General features: G+C 43.4%; 1 long non-coding RNA gene across 1 annotated transcript; it reads right to left on the reverse strand.

The window, feature by feature from the left end:
- Positions 1-4,750: 4,750 nt before the first annotated feature.
- Positions 4,751-9,758, reverse strand: LOC147971120 (uncharacterized). The gene is made up of 2 exons (XR_015604549.1): positions 8,804-9,758; positions 4,751-8,024 (listed from the first exon to the last, which is right to left on the reverse strand). It is a non-coding gene; the product is annotated as an uncharacterized LOC147971120 (long non-coding RNA).
- Between the last annotated feature and the right edge of the window lie 10,457 nt (positions 9,759-20,215).

Genomic DNA, 20,215 nt, shown 5'->3' on the forward strand with positions numbered 1-20,215 from the left:
TAAGACACGTGTTTATGTTTCTAGAACATACAATATCTGTCTATCACACCATGTTCTTACATCAAATTACTACTGTTGTGTAACCTGCAACAATCACTTATCATAAGACACGTTTGACTTCGGAGTGTGATATAGGTTACATCTCACATTCTTTTCTAGCTTGTATTACTAATTTGTTGAAATGGCACTTATGACGAGACAGTTTTAACTTGGTAGAGTGATATTCGTTGCATATTTCATATGGTGTCTAGCTTTCATTGCTTCTAATTTGTTGAAATGCCTTCTCCTTAGTTTACACATCATAAGCTGTGAATATGCAATGCTGTGAATATGCAATGGCACTAATGACGAGAGACCTCTAACATGGTAGTGTGATGTTGTTTGCATCTTGCATATGATTTATTTCTTGTACTGCTTCACATTTGTTTAAACGCCATTTATGATGAGACACTGTTAACTTGGCAGAGCGATATTTGTAGCATCTTTCATATGGTGTCTACCTTCCATTGCATTGCTTCTAATTTGGTGAAATGTCTTCTTCTTAGTTTACACATCATAGTTCTGGTTGTCTCTTCCGTCCTATTTTTCATACATATTACATCCTCCTATCATGTGGTTGTCTAACATTAAAGTTCAGTTCGTCTGCATCACGCATCAATTTGTTCTGAAGAACTAAATTGTTATTCGTTTTTCTTGTCGGCTTGACTTAACATGGCACAGAGAAAGACGAAGAAACACAGAATGGCAGGGAATGAGAAGCGGATGAATCCTGCAGATTCTGCTGGTACTGATGGTGCAATAGAAGGTCAAAGTCCAGCAGAAAATTCTACAAACACGGCATCCCATGCTACACGAGTTGCAAAAGAAAGACAAACAGAAACAAATAGCTGGCACCAAACAAGCAGAGACAGCCCTAGTTCTTGCAACACCTACCACAGTACTACCAGCTGCACGACGTACTCGTGCGTCAACTGAGCTAGCAGCACGTTCTCAAGATCCCTTGCCACCTGACACTACTTCTCAAGCACTCTTGACACAAGACGAGTTGGCAATATCAGATGAACCTTGTGAGCTTCAACAGCAAGAAGGTAGTTGCTGGAGTCAAGTTACAGTTGCATGCTTCTTTATATGTAGTCTCACAGTTTGATGTACACTAACACTTCCTATGTTTGTTGTTGGACTAGAACCTAGGTGCAAGAGCAAATAAACATCAGGGATAATGCTCGATAGGTTAACTAAATCTAGAGGAGGAAGAATGTAGATTCGTTTTCAGGCAGGTTTAAAAAGGCCACATGATGCTACAGAGTCAGCCAAGTTAGTGTCAGAGGCAGCGGTTGCTGTTAGGTGTAATGTACGTATCCTCCCAACATGGATTCAGTACAGGAATGACAAATACTAAACCCAGTTCAACATCTTCCTCGACCATTTATCTGTAAGTATGGTTATGTATGGAAACTAGTAATATCGCCTTGCTCTATCCAATACTTTCTAGGTTGCTGATAATGAGACTCCCATAATTTTCAACAGATGAGGTTCAAGTTGGATAGCCAAGATGATGCAACCAGACAAGCTTGCACCCATGTTTTCAAGTCTACTCTGCGATAGTATCGGTATAACTTGAGGAAAACTCACTTTGAAGGCAAGGCTAACAGTGAAATTGCCCAAACATCTCCAGTGGAAAATATATCTGATGAAGACTGGAGAGGCCTCGTTAAACACTGGTCCGATCCGAAGTATCAGGTACATTATATATATATATATGTCAATAGATCACATGTTGAAGTCCTATTTGCGCATGTGCCACACAAATCTATCTTCTTGTAGGTGAACTGTTCAAAGAACAAGGCCAACCATATGAAAGTGAAATTCCAACAGACGACAGGATCTCGTAGCTATATTGCACACTGCGAGGCTCTTGTAATTAGCTGCTGTTTCACTCTTTTCGTTGTACCATATTATCAGATCTATATTGACTTGTTCCAAATGCAGAAGAAAGCCCGCAAGGACCAAAAAGTACCTGAACCAAATGCTATGGAAATCTTCAAGGACTGTCACACCAGCAAGAAGAAGGGCATGACTACACCAGTCAAAGCCGCTGTTGTAAGTCCTTAATCCTCATGCCTTTTAACTACTACTTACTCTGACTTGTGCCTTGAACTGCATGGTTTGCAGCCAATGTCTATTACTCTTTTCAATTTTATACACAATTGTCTTAGCGTATCATTGCACCTTACAAGGTTTAAAAGAGAGGAGTGATGTTCCTTTGATCTTGACCCGTAATCTAGTTCCGTGCTGGACTTGCCCACACAACGTTACGATTGCATGTTTGTATATTCTCAATTGTTTTGTGATATGAATGACGTCATACTATGCTTACCATATTATAAACTTCGTCTCTTTATCCTTAGCCCTCAATACAATGTGAAGAAATAGACAATACATAAGCGATGGTACATGGTCATATGTTTGGAACCTAGTTTTATTATGTACTTTGCAATAAAATACAACTAATATTTTACATGGGTTCACCAGAATAAGTTCTGTATATAGACCAAAGCTATTTTGTTTGGATTTTCTGCCTCCTTAATATCTTCTGTTCTGGTACTACTAATGTAAAACCTCAACTTTTCAGTGAGCTATGGAAAAAATGGTGGAACCGCCACCTTCTGAAGGTGGCGAGGCAACTATAACCGCAATGTCAGCTCTTGCTACAGTGGGTCAGTACCTGTCCACTAACATTGCCAAAAGCATGTTCTTGCGTAATAATGGGTTGGCTATTAAGGCAATATCGTCCAAACTGCCTCATGATCAAGATATGCAAGCTCAAAGCAATGTTGTATCTGCGCTCCAGACACAAGTCCATTCCCTAACAGAGACCCTTTGTGAAACAAGGAGAAACATTGCTCAATGTCGTCAAGATATGCATGGTTTTGAAACCAGACTATCAGGCATTTGCTATGTTGTTCAGGAGCCTAGGGGAAATGAAGGCGAGGGTTATGGTGCTCCATCGGACAATACAGCATGAAAACGTAACAGTCAGGTCAAATGAACTGAGCTTCTGAACTTCTGGTGGTGCATTTATCTGCTAGACTATTAATTTTTATGCCAACCTTCCTTTTGTTATATAGTTGTAATTTATTTTGGTGCGATACAAAATTTATTCTTAACATGCAGCCACCGCCTGAAGAAAATAGCAAGTCATTTTTGTATAGTGTGGGGTGTTCCCTATATTTGCATTGGTGGCGATCTTTGATGCCGAGTGGATGTAATCTGTGCAATCGCCTTAATAGCCTAGCATTAGTTTCGGCCTTATTTACTTCCTAGTCTTCTTTTTCCCTGGTTTGCTAGTGGCCGCAACTACCATGGGCCATATACGGGCCGTAGGATCCATGGCTCTCCTACAGGCCGTCGATAAATGGGCCTGTAATTGGTGGGCCTCGGGCCGTCGGATAAATGGGTCTACATGGGCCATAATCAGGCATAATTGGTATCGGCCCAGCATGGTAACAGGCCATTAATAGGCCGTAGGACAGCAAAGGCTTAATTCTGTCACAGGCATAACGGGTCGTTAATGGGCCAGAATATAGGACGGGCTGGAAACGGCGCAACGGGTTAACAGGCCAGAAACGGGCCGACTCTTGCCATGGGCCGAATTTGGCCCATTAGGGTAATAGGCCAGTAACGGGCCGACTCTTGCCATGGGCCGAATTTGGCCCATTAGTGGAACAGGCTAGTAACGGGCTGACTCTTGCCATGGGCCGAATTTGTCCCATTAGGGGAACAGTCCAGTAACGGGCCGGAAGTAATCGAGGGCCGAAAAGGATCCCAAGAACGTATGGGGCATCAATAGGCCGAAAGCTAACACGGGCTGGAAACGGCCCATGTAAATCATGGGCCGTTAACGGGTATAAAGAAAATTACTGTTCATTATGGACTAGAGTCACCGTGGGCCTTTACTTGGGCCGGCCTATTATGGCACACGAAAATCTTGTGGGCCTTTACCTGGGCCGGCCCATTATGGCCCGCGAAATCTTGTGGGCCTTTAGCTGGGCCGGCCCATTATGGTCCGCAAAATCTTGTGGGCCTTTAGTTGGACTGGCCCATTTAAACTTGTTGGGTTGTGCCCCGTGTCGACGTATCATAGGCGCCTTCTGTCCAGTGAGTGGATGACATCTGTCCCGACGATGAGCCGACACGTGTTTCCTCTAGCCAATGATGATTTTACACATGGAAAATCCCCATTGGTCGGGGCTGTTAACGGGTTATCGGATCCAAAACTCGACCCGATAGCTTAAGGTGTTCCGTTACGGTGGATGCCACGTGTCGGTCACCCTTGACGAAAGCACTTCTGTGAAGCGCGATTTATCGTCATGGAAGTGGACACTTCCATGATGATAATTTTGGTAATGTCATGGAACACTTCTACGACAGCACAGGTATGACTATCTTGATTCTGTCATAAATTTGTCATGGATGTACATGCATGACAAAAAAAGCGACCTACTGTGACAAACACGTATCATCACGGAAGTGTATTTTTTTTGTAGTGATCGTAACAAGAAAATAAAATTTCTATGATCTGATCACGGAGGCAAATATTTAAGTTACGAGTTTGGCCTTTGTAATGCCCACGATGCGGCTATATCTCCCACGTGCCGAGGCATGACTTAGAGGCATAACCACATGGTGGTTTTGTCGCAAGAAGGGTCATATTCACACAATCCCATGTAATGAACAAGAAAGGGATAAATAGAGGGTTGGCTTACAATCGCCACTTCACACAATACTTAAATAAATCATACACCATCCAAAATACACACATAGACCGACTATGGCCAAATCCAAATAAAAGAAGATAAAGCCAACTGCTAGATCCCCGATCGTCCCAACTAGGCTCCACTACTGATAATCAGGAAACGAAACATAGTAACGACCAAGGTCCTCGTCGAACTCCCACTTGAGTTCGGTAGCATCACCTGCACTGGTATCATCGGCACCTGCAACTGTTTGGGAGTATCCGTGAGTCACGAGGACTCAGCAATCTCACACCCACGAGATCAAGACTATTTAAGCTTATGGGTAGGATGTGGTAATGAGGTGGAGTTGCAGCAAGAGCTAAGAAAATATGGTGGCTAACATACGCAAATAAGACTAGGATAAGAAGCTACGCAACGGTCGTGAAGCTAGAAGTGATCAAGAAGTGATTCTGAAACTGCTTACGATCAAACATAACTCAAACCGTGTTCACTTCCCGGACTCCGCCGAAAAGAGACCATTGATGTCTACTACACAACCTTCTTCTTGTAGACGTTGTTGGGCATCCAAGTTCAGAGGTTTGTAGGACAGTAGAAAATTTCCCTCAAGTGGCTGACCTAAGGTTTATCAATCCGTGGGAAGCGTAGGATGAAGATGGTCTCTCTCAAACAACCCTGCAACCAAATAACAAAGAGTCTCTTGTGTCTCCAACACACACAATACAATGGTAAATTGTATAGGTGCACTAGTTCGGCGAAGAGATGGTGATACAAGTGCAATATGGATGATAGATATAGGTTTTTGTAATCTAAAAATATAAAAACAACAAGGTAACTAATGATATAAGTGAGCGAAAACGATATTGCAATGCGTTGAAACAAGGCCTAGGGTTCATACTTTCACTAGTGCAAGTTCTCTCAACAATAATAACATAATTGGATCATATAACTATCCCTCAACATGCAACAAAGAGTCACTCCAAAGTCACTAATAGCGGAGAACAAACGAAGAGATTATTGTAGGGTACGAAACCACCTCAAAGTTATCCTTTCTGATTGATCTATTCAAGAGTCCGTAGTAAAATAACACGAAGTTATTCTTTCCGTTCAATCTATCATACAGTTCATACTAGAATAACACCTTAAGACACAAATCAACCAAAACCCTAATGTCACCTAGATACTCCAATGTCACCTCAAGTATCCGTGGGTATGATTATACGATATGCATCATACAATCTCAGATTCATCTATGAAACCAACACAAAGAACTTCAAAGAGTGCCCCGAAGTTTCTACCGGAGAGTCAAGACGAAAACGTGTGCCAACCCCTATGCATAAGTTCACGAGGTCACGGAACTCGCAAGTTGATCACCAAAACATACATCAAGTGGATCACGTGATATCCCATTGTCACCACAGATAAGCACATGCAAGACATACATCAAGTGTTCTCAAATCCTTAAAGACTCAATCCGATAAGATAACTTCAAAGGGAAAACTCAATTCATCACAAGAGAGTAGAGGGGGAGAAACATCATAAGATCCAACTATAATAACAAAGCTCGCGATACATCAAGATCGGGTGAATCAAGAACACAAGAGAGAGAGAGAGAGATCAAACACATAGCTACTGGTACGTATCCTCAGCCCCGAGGGTGAACTACTCCATCCTCATCATGGAGAGCGCCGGGATGATGAAGATGGCCACCGGAGAGGGATTCCCCCCTCCAGCAAGGTGTCGGAACGGGTCTAGATTGGTTTTCGGTGGCTACAGAGGTTTGCGGCGGCGGAACTCCCGATCTAGGTTCCTTTCTGGAAGTTTGGGGTTATATAAGAGGTGTTGGCGTCGGGGACAAGTCAGGGGGGTCTCTGAGGCGGCCACAAGGTAGGGGACGCGCCCAGGGGGGTAGGGCGCGCCCCCACCCTCGTGGTGGCCTCGGGACTCTTCTATCCCATCTCCGGTACTCCGTGGGCTTCTTTTGGTCCAAAACTGATCTCTGTGAAATTTCAGGTCAATTGGACTCCGTTTGATTTTCCTTTTCTGTGATACTCAAAAACAAGGAAAAACAAAAACTGGCAATGGGCTCTAGGTTAATAGGTTAGTCCCAAAAATCATATAAAACAGCATATAAATGCATATAAAACATCCAAGGTTGATAATACAATAGCACGAAACAATCAAAAAATATAGATACGTTGGAGACGTATCAACCATCACGGCTACACACATGGTTGATTCATTTTAATTAAGTCAAGTGTCAAGTTCTCTACAACCGGATATTAACAAATTCCCATTTGCCACATAACCACGGGAACGGCTCTCAAAAGTTTATACCCTGCAGGGGTGTCCCAACTTAGCCCATCACAAGCTCTCACGATCAACGAAGGATATTCCTTCTCCCGGAAAGACCCGATCAGGCTCGGAATCCCGGTTACAAGACTTTTTGACAATGGTAAACAAGACCAGCAAAACTGCCCGATGTGCCGACAAATCCCGATAGGATTCGCATGTATCTCGTTCTTAGGGCACACCAGATGGGACAAGCTACGAGTAAAACCAGCCCTCAAGTTTCCCCAAGGTGGCCCCGCGGGTTACCCGGTTCAGACAAATACTCAGAGGGGCACTGGCCCGAGGGGGTTTAAAATAAAGATGACCCTTGAGTCTGCAAAACCAAAGGGAAAGGTATAGGTGGTAGGTAGGCAAATGGTAAAACCAAGGTTGGGCCTTGTTAGAGGAGTTTTATTCAAAGCGAACTGTCAAGGGGGTCTCATAACCCCAACCACGTAAGGAATGCAAAATCAAGGAACATAACACCGGTATGACGGAAACTAAGGCGGCAAGAGTGGAACAAAACACCAGGCATAAGGCCAAGCCTTCCACCCTTTACCAAGTATATAGATGCATTAATTAAAATAAGAGATATTGTGATATACCAACATAAACATGTTCCAACATGGAGCAATCTTCAACTTCATCTGCAACTAACAACGCTATAAGAGGGGCTGAGCAAAAGCGATAACATAGCCAAACAACGGTTTGCTAGGAACGTGGATTAGAGGCTTGACATGGCAATATGGAAGGCATGATATAACAAGTGGTAGGTAGCGCGACATAGCGATAGAATGAACAACTAGCAAGCAAAGATAGAAGTGATATCGGGGGTATGGTCATCTTGCCTGAGATCCCGCAAGGAAGAAGAACGAGTCCATGAAGAAGACAAACGGACGAAGTTGAACGAATCCTCACAACTCCGGAACAAAACCGAAGCTAACGAGAGAAGCAAACCGGAAAGAAGCAAGCAACATGATAAAGACACAAGCATAAACATGGCATGATGCACAACCAAGGATGATGCATGTTCGGTTTAAATATGCATGGCATGGCAAAGTGCACAAGCAAAACTACAAGTTAAGTGGAGCTCAACATGTAACAAGATGCATGTTGACGAAACACCACATTCGATTATTTAGTTCACTCCCGGTTAGGTACTCAAAAATATTAAATGTTGGTTAACATGGAAAGAGGTGAGGCATAAGTAAACTAACTATTTAGGCAAGCTTAAATGAGGCCGGAAACATCAAACAACACTTCCGGAAAATCCCCATATGCATATTATGAATTTGGTACTGTTCTGCCCTCAACCATATTTTAGAGTTGTTAAACATGCAAGATGAGTGCACCATGTTAAACTAGGCATTTTATACCCCATTTGCATATAAAGTTTATTTAAAATGGAGCTACGGTTATTTAGTTATTAAATAAATCATTTTAACATGGCATTTCAGCAACTTTAATCAAACAGTATTTTTTAACATTTTAAACATAGATGAAAGTTGGATATTATTAATCTACACATAATTCTAAGAATTTTACATATACAATGTTTTTACATATGATGCACGGATGATTGATTATTATATGCATGAACATGAGGGACTATTCTGTAAAACTGGCACTCTCTGGAAAATTGCTAAAATCATACAGAACGGAAAAAAAAAGATGCGGGCCGAAATTGAACAGTGCATTGAGGCAGTTGGGCTGCTCACCATGGGCCATTGGCCCGTTCGATGGAGGAGGTAGGCCGATTGAGAAGGCCCTGGCTGGACCTTGGAGGCGCTGCAGCCGACCCACATGCACGAAGCAGGGGAGGCGAGCGAGACAAGCGGAAGCAGAGGAGCAGTCAACGCGAGCGGGAAGCAGGGCGAGCTCGATCCTCCTGGATCGGCGCGACGAGGAGGAAGACGGGGAGCGGCACGAGGAGGGACTTGGCGCGGGATGCAGTCAACAGGCGTAGGCGATCGAAGGCATAGGACACTTGGCGCTCGGGTCGTCCTCGACCTCGCGTGGGCTACCCCACGCAGAAGTAGGGGAGGCAGAGGCGACATGCAGAGGAGCGCCGGGGACAGCGGAGCTCGGCGCGGATCCATGGCGTCGAGGCGCGGGGGTTCCCGGACGGAGTGGACCTGGCTGACCCCATCCTGATCAGGTGGTGGAGCGGCTCCCAGTTGAAGCTCGAGGTTGGGTGTTCATGGCGGGACTTGGAGCGTTGTTGAAGGCTCCAGCGACGGGGACGGTGGGAGGCGTCAGATCCGGGCTTGGGGAATCCATTCCTGGTGACGAGGTGACCTGGCGCAGCACGGGAGTGGAGATCCGAGCGGCGATGACGAGGCCCAAGGCGGCAGGGGCTGGTTCCCTGAACACAACAGAGAGAGGGAGTTAGGTGAGAGAGATGAGTTCGAGAAGAAGCGAAGGAAGAAGGATAGGGATGCGATGGGGAGTCTGGCCTGGCCTGCTGGTGGCTGCTGGCAACGGCGCCGGTCGTCGAACAGCGGGGCGAGAGGGACGCCAGGGACGAAGCAGGGCACGGGCAGGAGAAAGAGGGGCGTTGTGCTATGGTGGTTGGTTCGCTGGGGAATTCAGGGGAGAGGGTGGAGGCTTGGCTGGTGGTTTGAAACGGGAGGGATCCCGAGGAGGATTTGGAAGATGGCGGCGCGAGGGGGAAGGATGGGACAGCTCTCCTAGATTTTAGGGTTGCCCCATTTATATATGTTAGTGGATTAGGTAAGGGGGGTATTTGGTCTGTCCGACCGTAATCGGGCGGTCGAGAATAAATAAGTTAGGGAGTCCAAATAAGAAAACGAAGATGTTTTAGGGATGTTTGGAGATGATCCGGATCCAACGGTGACGATAGTCTGGTTTGGGTTCGGGGCAGTTGCGGACGCGCACGCGAGGGGATCTGTGCACTATGCAGAGAAGCTTGACATTTAGCGAGAGTGGAAAACAAAGACAACGGGGGATGACAAAAGACCACGGAGAAGACAAGAGAGAAGAGAGCGGTCCGAGAGAAGGTGATGAAGGCAAAGGGAGAAACGACAACGACGACTGATGCAGGTTTTGTAAAATGACGGTGATGAAGTGCCGATGCAATGCAAACGATGACATGATGAATGCAACAAACAAATGAAACACATGGCAACAAAGAAAAACAAGGAAGGCTTCTGAAGAGTCGGTCTCGGGGCATCACAGCCATCATTTAAGACAATGTGGAATAGTTTCACAACTCACGCCACCTGGAACACCACAACGTAATGGTGTGTCCAAACGGTGTAACCGTACTTTATTAGATATGGTGTGATCTATGATATCTCTTACCGATTTACCAGCACATTTTGGGGTTATGCATTAGAGATAGTTGCATTCACGTTAAATAGGGCACCGTCTAAATCCGTTGAGACGACACCGTATGAACTATGGTTTGACAAGAAACCAAAGCTTTCGTTTCTTAAAGTTTGGGGTTGCGATGCTTATGTGAAAAAGTTTCAAACTGATAAGCTCGAAGCCAAATCGGAGAAGTGCGTCTCCATACGATACCCAAAAGAAACTGTTGGGTACACCTTCTATCACAGACCCGAAAGCAAGATTTTTTGTTGCTAAGAATGGATCCTTTCTAGAGAAGGAGTTTCTCTCGAAAGAAGTGAGTGGGGGGAAAGTAGAACTTGATGAGGTAATTGTACCTTCTCTCGAATTCGAAAGTAGCTCATCACAGAAATTAGTTTCAGTGATGCCTACACCAACTAGAGAGGAAGCTAATGATAATGATCATGAAACTTCAGATCAAGTTACTACCGAACCTCATAGGTCAACCAGATCACGTTCCGCACCAAAGTGGTATGGTAATCCTATTCTGGAAGTCATGTTACTAGACCATGACGAACCTACGAACTATGAGGAAGCGATGATGAGCCCAGATTCTAATAAATGGCTTGAGGCCATGAAATCTGAGATAGGATCCATGTATGAGAACAAAGTGTGGACTTTGGTTGACTTGCCCAATGATCGGTGAGCCATAGAGAATAAATGGATCTTCAAGAAGAAGACTAACGCTAATGGTAATGTTACTGTCTACAAAGCTCCACTTGTTGTGAAAGGTTTTTGACAAGTTCAAGGAGTTGACTATGATGAGATGTAGGATCTAGAAGAAGGAGTGTCTAGAGGGGGGTGATTAGACACTTAATGCTAAAGTTGCACTTTTTAAGCTTTTTCGGTTTAAGTGGAGTTTGGGCACAATTTAACATACACAATACATATCAAGCAAGCATGCAAAGAGTGTATAGGCAGCGGAAAGTAAAGCATGCAACTTGCAAGAATGTAAAGGGAAGGGTTTGGAGAGTTCAAACGCAATTGGAGACACGGATGTTTTTCCCGTGGTTCGGATAGGTGGTGCTATCCTACATCTGGAGACTTCAACCCACGAAGGGTAACGGTTGCGCGAGTCCACGGAGGGCTCCACCCACGAAGGGTCCACGAAGAAGCAACCTTGTCTATCCCACCATGGCCATCGCCCATGAAGGACTTGCCTCACTAGCGGTATATCTTCACGAAGTAGGTGATCTCCTTGCCCTTACAAACTCCTTGGTTCAACTCCACAATCTTGTCGGAGGCTCCCAAGTGACACCTAGCCAATCTAGGAGACACCACTCTCCAAGAAGTAACAAATGGTGTGTTGATGATGAACTCCTTGCTCTTGTGCTTCAAATGATAGTCTCCCCAACACTCAACTCTCTCTCATAGGATTTGGATCTGGTGGAAAGAAGATTTGAGTGGAAAGCAACTTGGGGAAGGCTAGAGATCAAGATTCATATGGTAGGAATGGAATATCTTGGTCTCAACACATGAGTAGGTGGTTCTCTCTCAGAACATATGAGTTGGAATGATGTATGTGTTCTGATGGCTCTCTCCACGAATGAAGAGGAGGTGGAGGGGTATTTATAGCCTCCACACAAAATCCAACCGTTACACACAATCTACCAATCTCGGTGGGACCGAATCAGAAAACTCGGTCTGACCGAAATAGTAAACCTAGTGACCGTTAGTGATTCTCGGTGGGACCGACTGGAACAACTCGGTGAGACCGATGTGCTAGGGTTAGGGAAAATCCAAAACTCGGTTTGACCGATTACTCAAACTCGGTGGGACCGATTTGGGTAATAAGTGAAACAGAGAGTTGGCCAAGCAAACTCGGTGGGACCGATTGCATATCTCGGTGGGACCGAAGATATTGCAACAGGTAACAGAGAGTTTGCAAGCCCATCTCGGTGAGACCGAGATCCTTATCAGTAGGACCGAATTGCTAGGGTTTGGCAGTGGCAAATGACAAGTGAAACTCGGTGGCGCCGGATAGAAAGAATCGGTATGACCGAGTTTGGCTTTGGGTTTAGGTCATATGTGGAAGTGGGAAAGTAGCTGAGGATTTTGGAGCATATCATTAAGCACTTTGAGCAAGAGGCTCATTATCAACACCTCATCCCTCCTTGATAGTATTGGCTTTTCCTATGGACTCAATGTGATCTTGGATCACTAAAAGTGTAAAATGAAGAGTCCTGAGGTTGAAGCTTTTAGCCAATCCTTTGTCCTTAGCATCTTGAAGAGGTTCCCACAACCTTTAGTCCATGCCACTCCATTGTTGAACTTATCTGAAATATACTAGGTAAAAGTATTAGTCCAACAAGAGATATGTTGTCATCAATTATCAAAACCACCTGGGGAGCACTTGTGCTTTCAATCTCCCCCTTTTTGGTAATTGATGGCAACATACATCAAAGCTTTAGATAAAGATATAAAGAACAGCAAGTAAAGCTTTGGAAGGACTTGTAACAAATATAGGCTCCCCCTACATGTATGCACTCATATGAATATAAAATATAGAAGCATGTGAGAGCATAATCATGACAGAGTAGGCAGTGTGTTACATGTATCTTGGCCATATGCATCAGAGCAAAATATTGTTAAGGAAAATACCTTCATGCTCATGAATCTTTCTTGCAAATAGTATGTACATAAACAAGAACTCCTCATACTCATGATTTTGATGCATACATTTACCTTGTAGTCTTTGAGTTGGCTTAGGATGGAATGAACCTGCACAAACACGGTTAGATAACACAGGTACATCCACTAGCCAGAGCAAGCAACAAAAACCACAAGAATACCAAGACTGGGATGACATGTAGAGAGTAAGTACTAGGTACTACATTGAATTCAACATGTCCCCAAGAGTAAAGATATGCAATGAATTCGACTGGTTTCTTTCCCATGGGTGTCTTGCTCCCCCTGAATCTTATATGGGATATTGGGAGAAGATAGGGAATAGAAAGTCAGAGCTGAAAGAAACAAATGAACATGTCTTTCCCCCTAAAAAGACTTGTGACATCTCTCCTCTTGAACATCAAGCATCTGGGATCCTTGAGTATTGTCTCTCCCCCTAGAGATCTCTTTCTCCCCCTTAATACATTATCTGGGACATCTGGGATCCTTGAGACTTTCTCTCCCCCCTTTAGTGCTTTGATGTGATCTCTCTCTCCCCGAAGATAAGCTTTGATGTGATCTCTCTCTCCCCCTTTGACATCAATTTCCAAGAAGGGTCTTCTGGAATCCGTCCAAAAGGTTTGGTCCTTGAGACTCAGCATAAAGCAATGGATAAAATTGGGATGCTTTTAGAGGAAAAGATTCAATGAGTGGAGCTGGATCAGAATATAGATTATGTGACAAACTGTTTTTTTTTGTTGCAAAATCGGTGGCACCGAGTGGTATGTTTCGGTGGTACCGAAGGGATTCGGTTGGACCGAAAATTATAGATCGGTGAAACCGAGTTCATTACAGAGAAAACACTTGTCAGCTCAGCTCACTAGTCAAATAAGATCTCACAAAGATTTGCAATGAAATACCTGAAGGATTTGCAAGGAATTGAATGCAGAAAATGCAGAACAAAAAGAAAAGAGAAGAAACTGAAGGATCTAGATGAAGTTTTTTTTGTTTTTGAAAAAGAGGAGGAAACAAATGAACAAGCATGAGACAAATGCAATAACACAGAAAAGGACACAACAGAACTTCATCTAGAGTTGGGCGGTGACATAGTCACCTATGTTAGAGTATATTGACTTAGGAGTCAAGTGAGAACACTTGATCATAGGTCATACTCATCGTTTAAGCTCATAATGGGGTTACCATTTTTCGTTTAAGCATCTTGATGTATTCACATCTTGTTGAGTTGCTTTGACTCATGTCTTGGAGTAAAGCTTCTCTAAGATGGAATAACGTACCTTGGGTGGTGGAGTGGTTCTTGCTCATGTAGTTGAACTTGTGTGGGTGCTCAAGGTTGATGTAGTCCATCATTTGGAGCACCACTTGGAGTTTGAGTTCATCTACCTACATGGGTTAGTTCTTGCAAGGAAGAGCACTTGTGTATCCAAAAAAATGACAATCATGAAGCTCAGCATAAAATTTGTCAAAGGATATGTTTGAATGGTTTTGTGCTTCCTTGTCTTCAACCACCATTGTGTAGAGACTTGGTGATGTAAAGATTGCTCAAGATGTGAGGGAGTCGCAATCTCATGGAATTAGTTTCAGCCAAGCACCTAAATGGGTTAGACAACATGCAAGGTACAAATATATCCAAGACATAAGATAGTCATCATAAGAGATATATCATGGATTAGTCATAAGCTCATGTCTTGCATGTATCCAATGGAGTTCCTACTCCACGTTTGAAGCATCAATAATGTTCAATTCTCCTCTTAACCTGCAAAATACTTTCTCATCAAGTGGTTTAGTGAATATATCCGCTAATTGCTTGTCAGTGCGAACATGCTTAAGATTAATGTCACCCTTAGCAACATGATCTCGAATGAAATGATGACGAACTTCAATATGCTTAGTTCGAGAATGTTGTACGGGATTATGACCAATTTTGATAGCACTTTCATTGTCACAAAGCAGTGGAACATGTTTCACATAAATTCCATAATATTTAAGAGTTTGGGTCATCCAAAGTAATTGAGCACAACATGAACCAGCGGCAATGTATTCTGCTTCGGCTGTGGATAAGGATACCGAGTTTTGTTTCTTGGAGGACCAAGACACAAGAGATCTACCAAGAAATTGGCAAGTACCCGAAGTGGACTTCCTATCAAGCTTGTCTTCGGCATAATCCGAGTCGGAATAGCCAACAAGATCAAAAGAAGACCTCTTAGGATACCAAATGCCAAAGTTTGGTGTATGAATTAAGTATCTCACTATCCTTTTCACAGCCTTAAGATGACATTCTTTAGGAGCAGCTTGATATCATGCACACATGCAAACACTTAGCATAATATCGGGACGTGAAGCACATAGGTATAGTAATGAACCAATCATATAACAAAAAACCTTTTGATCAACCGGTTCACCACCTTTGGTCAAATCATTATGTCCACTAGTGGGCATGGGTGTAGACATACCTTTGCACTCTTGCATATTGAACTTCTTGAATAAGTCCTTGGTGTACTTCGTTTGAGAGACAAATGTACCTTCCTTAGTTTGCTTGATTTGCAAACCAAGAAAGAATTTGAGTTCACTCATCATAGACATCTCATACTTCTCTGACATTAGCTTTCCAAACTTTTCACTAAAGAGAGGGTTAGTTGAACCAAATATGATATCATCAACATAAATTTGGCATACAAATAGTTCTCCATTAACCCTTTTTGTAAAAGGAGTAGAATCAATTTTACCAATTTCAAAACCACTTGCAATAAGGAACTTGGTCAAGCATTTATACCATGCTCTAGGAGCTTGTTTAAGACCATAGAGAGCTTTGTGAAGTTTGTAAACATGATTAGGTTTCTTAGGATTGACAAAGCCGGGAGGTTGTTTGACATAAACTTCCTCCTCTATTTCACCATTTAGAAAAGCACTTTTAATGTCCATTTGGTACAAGGTGATATTATGGTGATTAGCATAGGCAAGTAAGATGCGAATGGACTCAAGTCTAGCAACGGGAGCATATGTCTCACCATAGTCCATACCTTCGACTTGTGTGTACCCTTGGGCGACGAGACGTGCTTTGTTGCGAACCACTTGTCCATCTTCATCTTGCTTGTTGCGAAACACCCATTTGGTACCAATGATGTTGTGATTGTTGTCGGGCTTCTCAACCAATGTCCAAACTTGGTTTCTCTCAAAATTGTGTAGCTCTTCATGCATAGCGTTTATCCAATCCGGATCTTCCAATGCTTCTTCAACCTTCATAGGTTCAATGCTAGAGATGAATGAATAGTTTTCACAAAAGTTAGCTAAACGAGTTTTTGAGCGAGTGATTCTCCCGGTTTGTATATCATTGAGAATTTGCTCGACGGGATGATCTTTGGCAATTCTTGCTCGAACTCGTGAGAGTTTTTTCTTGGGTCTTCGTTGAGCATCTTCTTCATCTTGTTCTTCTTCTTGTCCTTCTTCATTGTTGAAGTTGTCATTCTCTTGTCGTCGTGGAGAAGGAGGTTGTTGATGTTCGTCTTGATGTACTTCCTCGTCTTCTTCATCTTGGCGTGTCCCACTTGTGGATGCTTCCATGTCAATTCTTGGTTCACCTTGTTGTGAAGTAGAAGCTTCCACTTGGACGGATGAGGTACTCTCCTTCACCTCCGTTGGACGAATTTTGCCAATGGACAAGTCTTGGATTGCTTCCGAAGGGTCTTTGTCTCCTACATCAATTGGCAATTGCTCTACTTGCGAGCCATTAGATTCATCAAACTTCACATCTACCGTCTCTTCAACCTTTCGGGTGAAATTGTTGTAGACACGGTAAGTGTGAGAGTTTGAGCCATAACCAAGTAGAAAACCTTCATGAGATTTAGAAGCAAACTTTGAACGACGATGCTTATCAAGAATGTAGCACTTTGAGCCGAATACTCGAAAGTATCCAACTTGGGGTTTGTTACCGGTGAGGAGCTCGTATGCCGTCTTGCCGAGTAGCTTGTGAAGATACAAGTGATTTGTTGCGTGACAAGCTGTCTCAACCGCTTCTGCCCAAAAGTGCTTCAGCGTCTTGTATTCATCAAGCATCGTTCTTGCCATTTCGATGAGCGTCCGGTTCTTCCTCTCAACAACTCCATTTTGTTGAGGTGTGTACGTAGCCGAGAACTCGTGTGAAATCCCTTCTTCGTCAAGAAAGGTGTCCACATTTGCGTTCTTGAACTCCGTTCCGTTGTCACTCCGAACCTTCTTGATCTTCACTTCAAACTGATTTTGGGCTTTCCTAGCGAAGTTTTTGAAGATCTTCTGGACCTGCGACTTGTCATTAAGAAAGAACACCCACGTAAATCTTGAAAAATCATCAACTATAACTAGACCAAAAGAATTTCCACCGAGACTCTTGTAGGCGTTGGGACCAAAAAGATCCATATGAAGTAGCTCGAGTGGCCTCCTTGTGGTCATGATGTTCTTCACGGGATGCCTTCCTCCAACCTGTTTACCTGCTTGACAAGCACTGCAAAGTCTATCCTTATCAAATATGACATCGTTAACTCCAAGGATATGATTTCCTTTAATAAGCTTGTCAAGGTTTCTCATGCCAACGTGACCTAGTCGTCTATGCCACAACCAACCTTTTGAGGATTTAGCAATAAAGCAAGTTTTAGGTTGTGCCTTTTTAGAGAAATCGACAATGTAAAGATCACCTCTACGCATACCGGTAAAGACCATTTTATGATTGTCTCGACGAAAAATTTGGCAATCTATCTCAGTAAATAGAACATTCAAACCAAAATCAGCAAGTCTAGATACTGAAAGTAAATTGTAGCCGAGAGATTCAACGAGCATGACATTTTGAATGGAACTATCATGTGAGATGGCCACCTTACCAAGGCCAACCACTTTACCCTTTGAATTATCACTAAAGGTGACATATTTTCGAGGGCCGTCATTTTCAGCAAGCTCACGGAACATCTCTTCATCTCCGGTCATGTGATCAGTACATCCACTATCAAGAACCCATTCCTTTCCACCTGACGCATATCCCCGAAGATTTGCCGTAAGACCAAAATGTCTCATTGCATCATCAAGATCGAAGTCACTATCATCATCATCATAGTATCCATGTTCATCATGATCTTGTGACTCATCATTTCCTAGAGAGGGTAATTCATTAGATAAATGGTCATCAAAGTGGTCACTTTTATGAATTCTTATAGCTTCGAATATGATATCACTAATGATTCCAACATCTCCTTTAGCATGCTTAAGATTGGTAAGCTCAAATAGACAATTACCAAAACTAGGATCACTAGAGTTCATCTTACTCAAGGCAATAGATTTATGGAGAATTTCATCCAAAGTTTTAAAGGAATGATCGGGAAATTGTTCCTCAAGAAATTTCCATATAGTATAGGCACAATTAAGAGTAGGCAAACTAGCAATCAAATTTTTGGGCAATCCTCTAATGATGAGCTCAATGGTTCTGAGATTGCGAATCATGTCAATATCTTCATCTAGGGTAGGATGCAAAGGATCAATATGAGGTGCACAAGGGCTAGCAATATACTTGTTTAAATGATATTGATTGAAGATTACAAGCATCTCATTTTTCCACTCATGAAAGTACTCTCCATCAAGAATAGGCACTCTATGTCTAAGACTCCCTAAAGTAGACACATCCATCTTCCTCCAATGGTGATTAAACCAAGGCAATGGAGACCAAAGCTCTGATACCACTTGTAGGATCTAGAAGAAGGAGTGTCTAGAGGGGGGTGATTAGACACTTAATGCTAAAGTTGCACTTTTTAAGCTTTTTCGGTTTAAGTGGAGTTTGGGCACAATTTAACATACACAATACATATCAAGCAAGCATGCAAAGAGTGTATAGGCAGCGGAAAGTAAAGCATGCAACTTTCAAGAATGTAAAGGGAAGGGTTTGGAGAGTTCAAACGCAATTGGAGACACGGATGTTTTTCCCGTGGTTCGGATAGGTGGTGCTATCCTACATCCACGTTGATGGAGACTTCAACCCACGAAGGGTAACGGTTGTGCGAGTCCACGGAGGGCTCCACCCACGAAGGGTCCACGAAGAAGCAACCTTGTCTATCCCACCATGGCCATCGCCCACGAAGGACTTGCCTCACTAGTGGTAGATCTTCACGAAGTAGGCGATCTCCTTGCCCTTACAAACTCCTTGGTTCAACTCCACAATCTTGTCGGAGGCTCCCAAGTGACACCTAGCCAATCTAGGAGACACCACTCTCCAAGAAGTAACAAATGGTGTGTTGATGATGAAATCCTTGCTCTTGTGCTTCAAATGGTAGTCTCCCCAACACTCAACTCTCTCTCATAGGATTTGGATCTGGTGGAAAGAAGATTTGAGTGGAAAGCAACTTGGGGAAGGCTAGAGATCAAGATTCATATGGTAGGAATGGAATATCTTGGTCTCAACACATGAGTAGGTGGTTCTCTCTCAGAACATATGAGTTGGAATGATGTATGTGTTCTGATGGCTCTCTCCACGAATGAAGAGGAGGTGGAGGGGTATTTATAGCCTCCACACAAAATCCAACCGTTACACACAATCTACCAATCTCGGTGGGACCGAATCAGAAAACTCGGTCTGACCAAAATAGTAAACCTAGTGACCGTTAGTGATTCTCAGTGGGACCGACTGGAACAACTCGGTGAGACCGATGTGCTAGGGTTAGGGAAAATCCAAAACTCGGTTTGACCGATTACTCAAACTCGGTGGGACCGATTTGGGTAATAAGTGAAACAGAGAGTTGGCCAAGCAAACTCGGTGGGACCGATTGCATATCTCGGTGGGACCGAAGATATTGCAACAGGTAACAGAGAGTTTGCAAGCCCATCTCGGTGAGACCGAGATCCTTATCGGTAGGACCGAATTGCTAGGGTTTGGCAGTGGCAAATGACAAGTGAAACTCGGTGGCGCCGGATAGAAAGAATCGGTATGACCGAGTTTGGCTTTGGGTTTAGGTCATATGTGGAAGTGGGAAAGTAGCTGAGGATTTTGGAGCATATCATTAAGCACTTTGAGCAAGAGGCTCATTATCAACACCTCATCCCTCCTTGATAGTATTGGCTTTTCCTATGGACTCAATGTGATCTTGGATCACGAAAAGTGTAAAATGAAGAGTCCTAAGCTTGAA

Source organism: Triticum urartu, chromosome 5A, assembly GCF_056163025.1.
Source record: "Triticum urartu cultivar PI428250 chromosome 5A, HENAU_Tu73, whole genome shotgun sequence".
NCBI classification, from domain to species: Eukaryota; Viridiplantae; Streptophyta; class Magnoliopsida; order Poales; family Poaceae; genus Triticum; species Triticum urartu.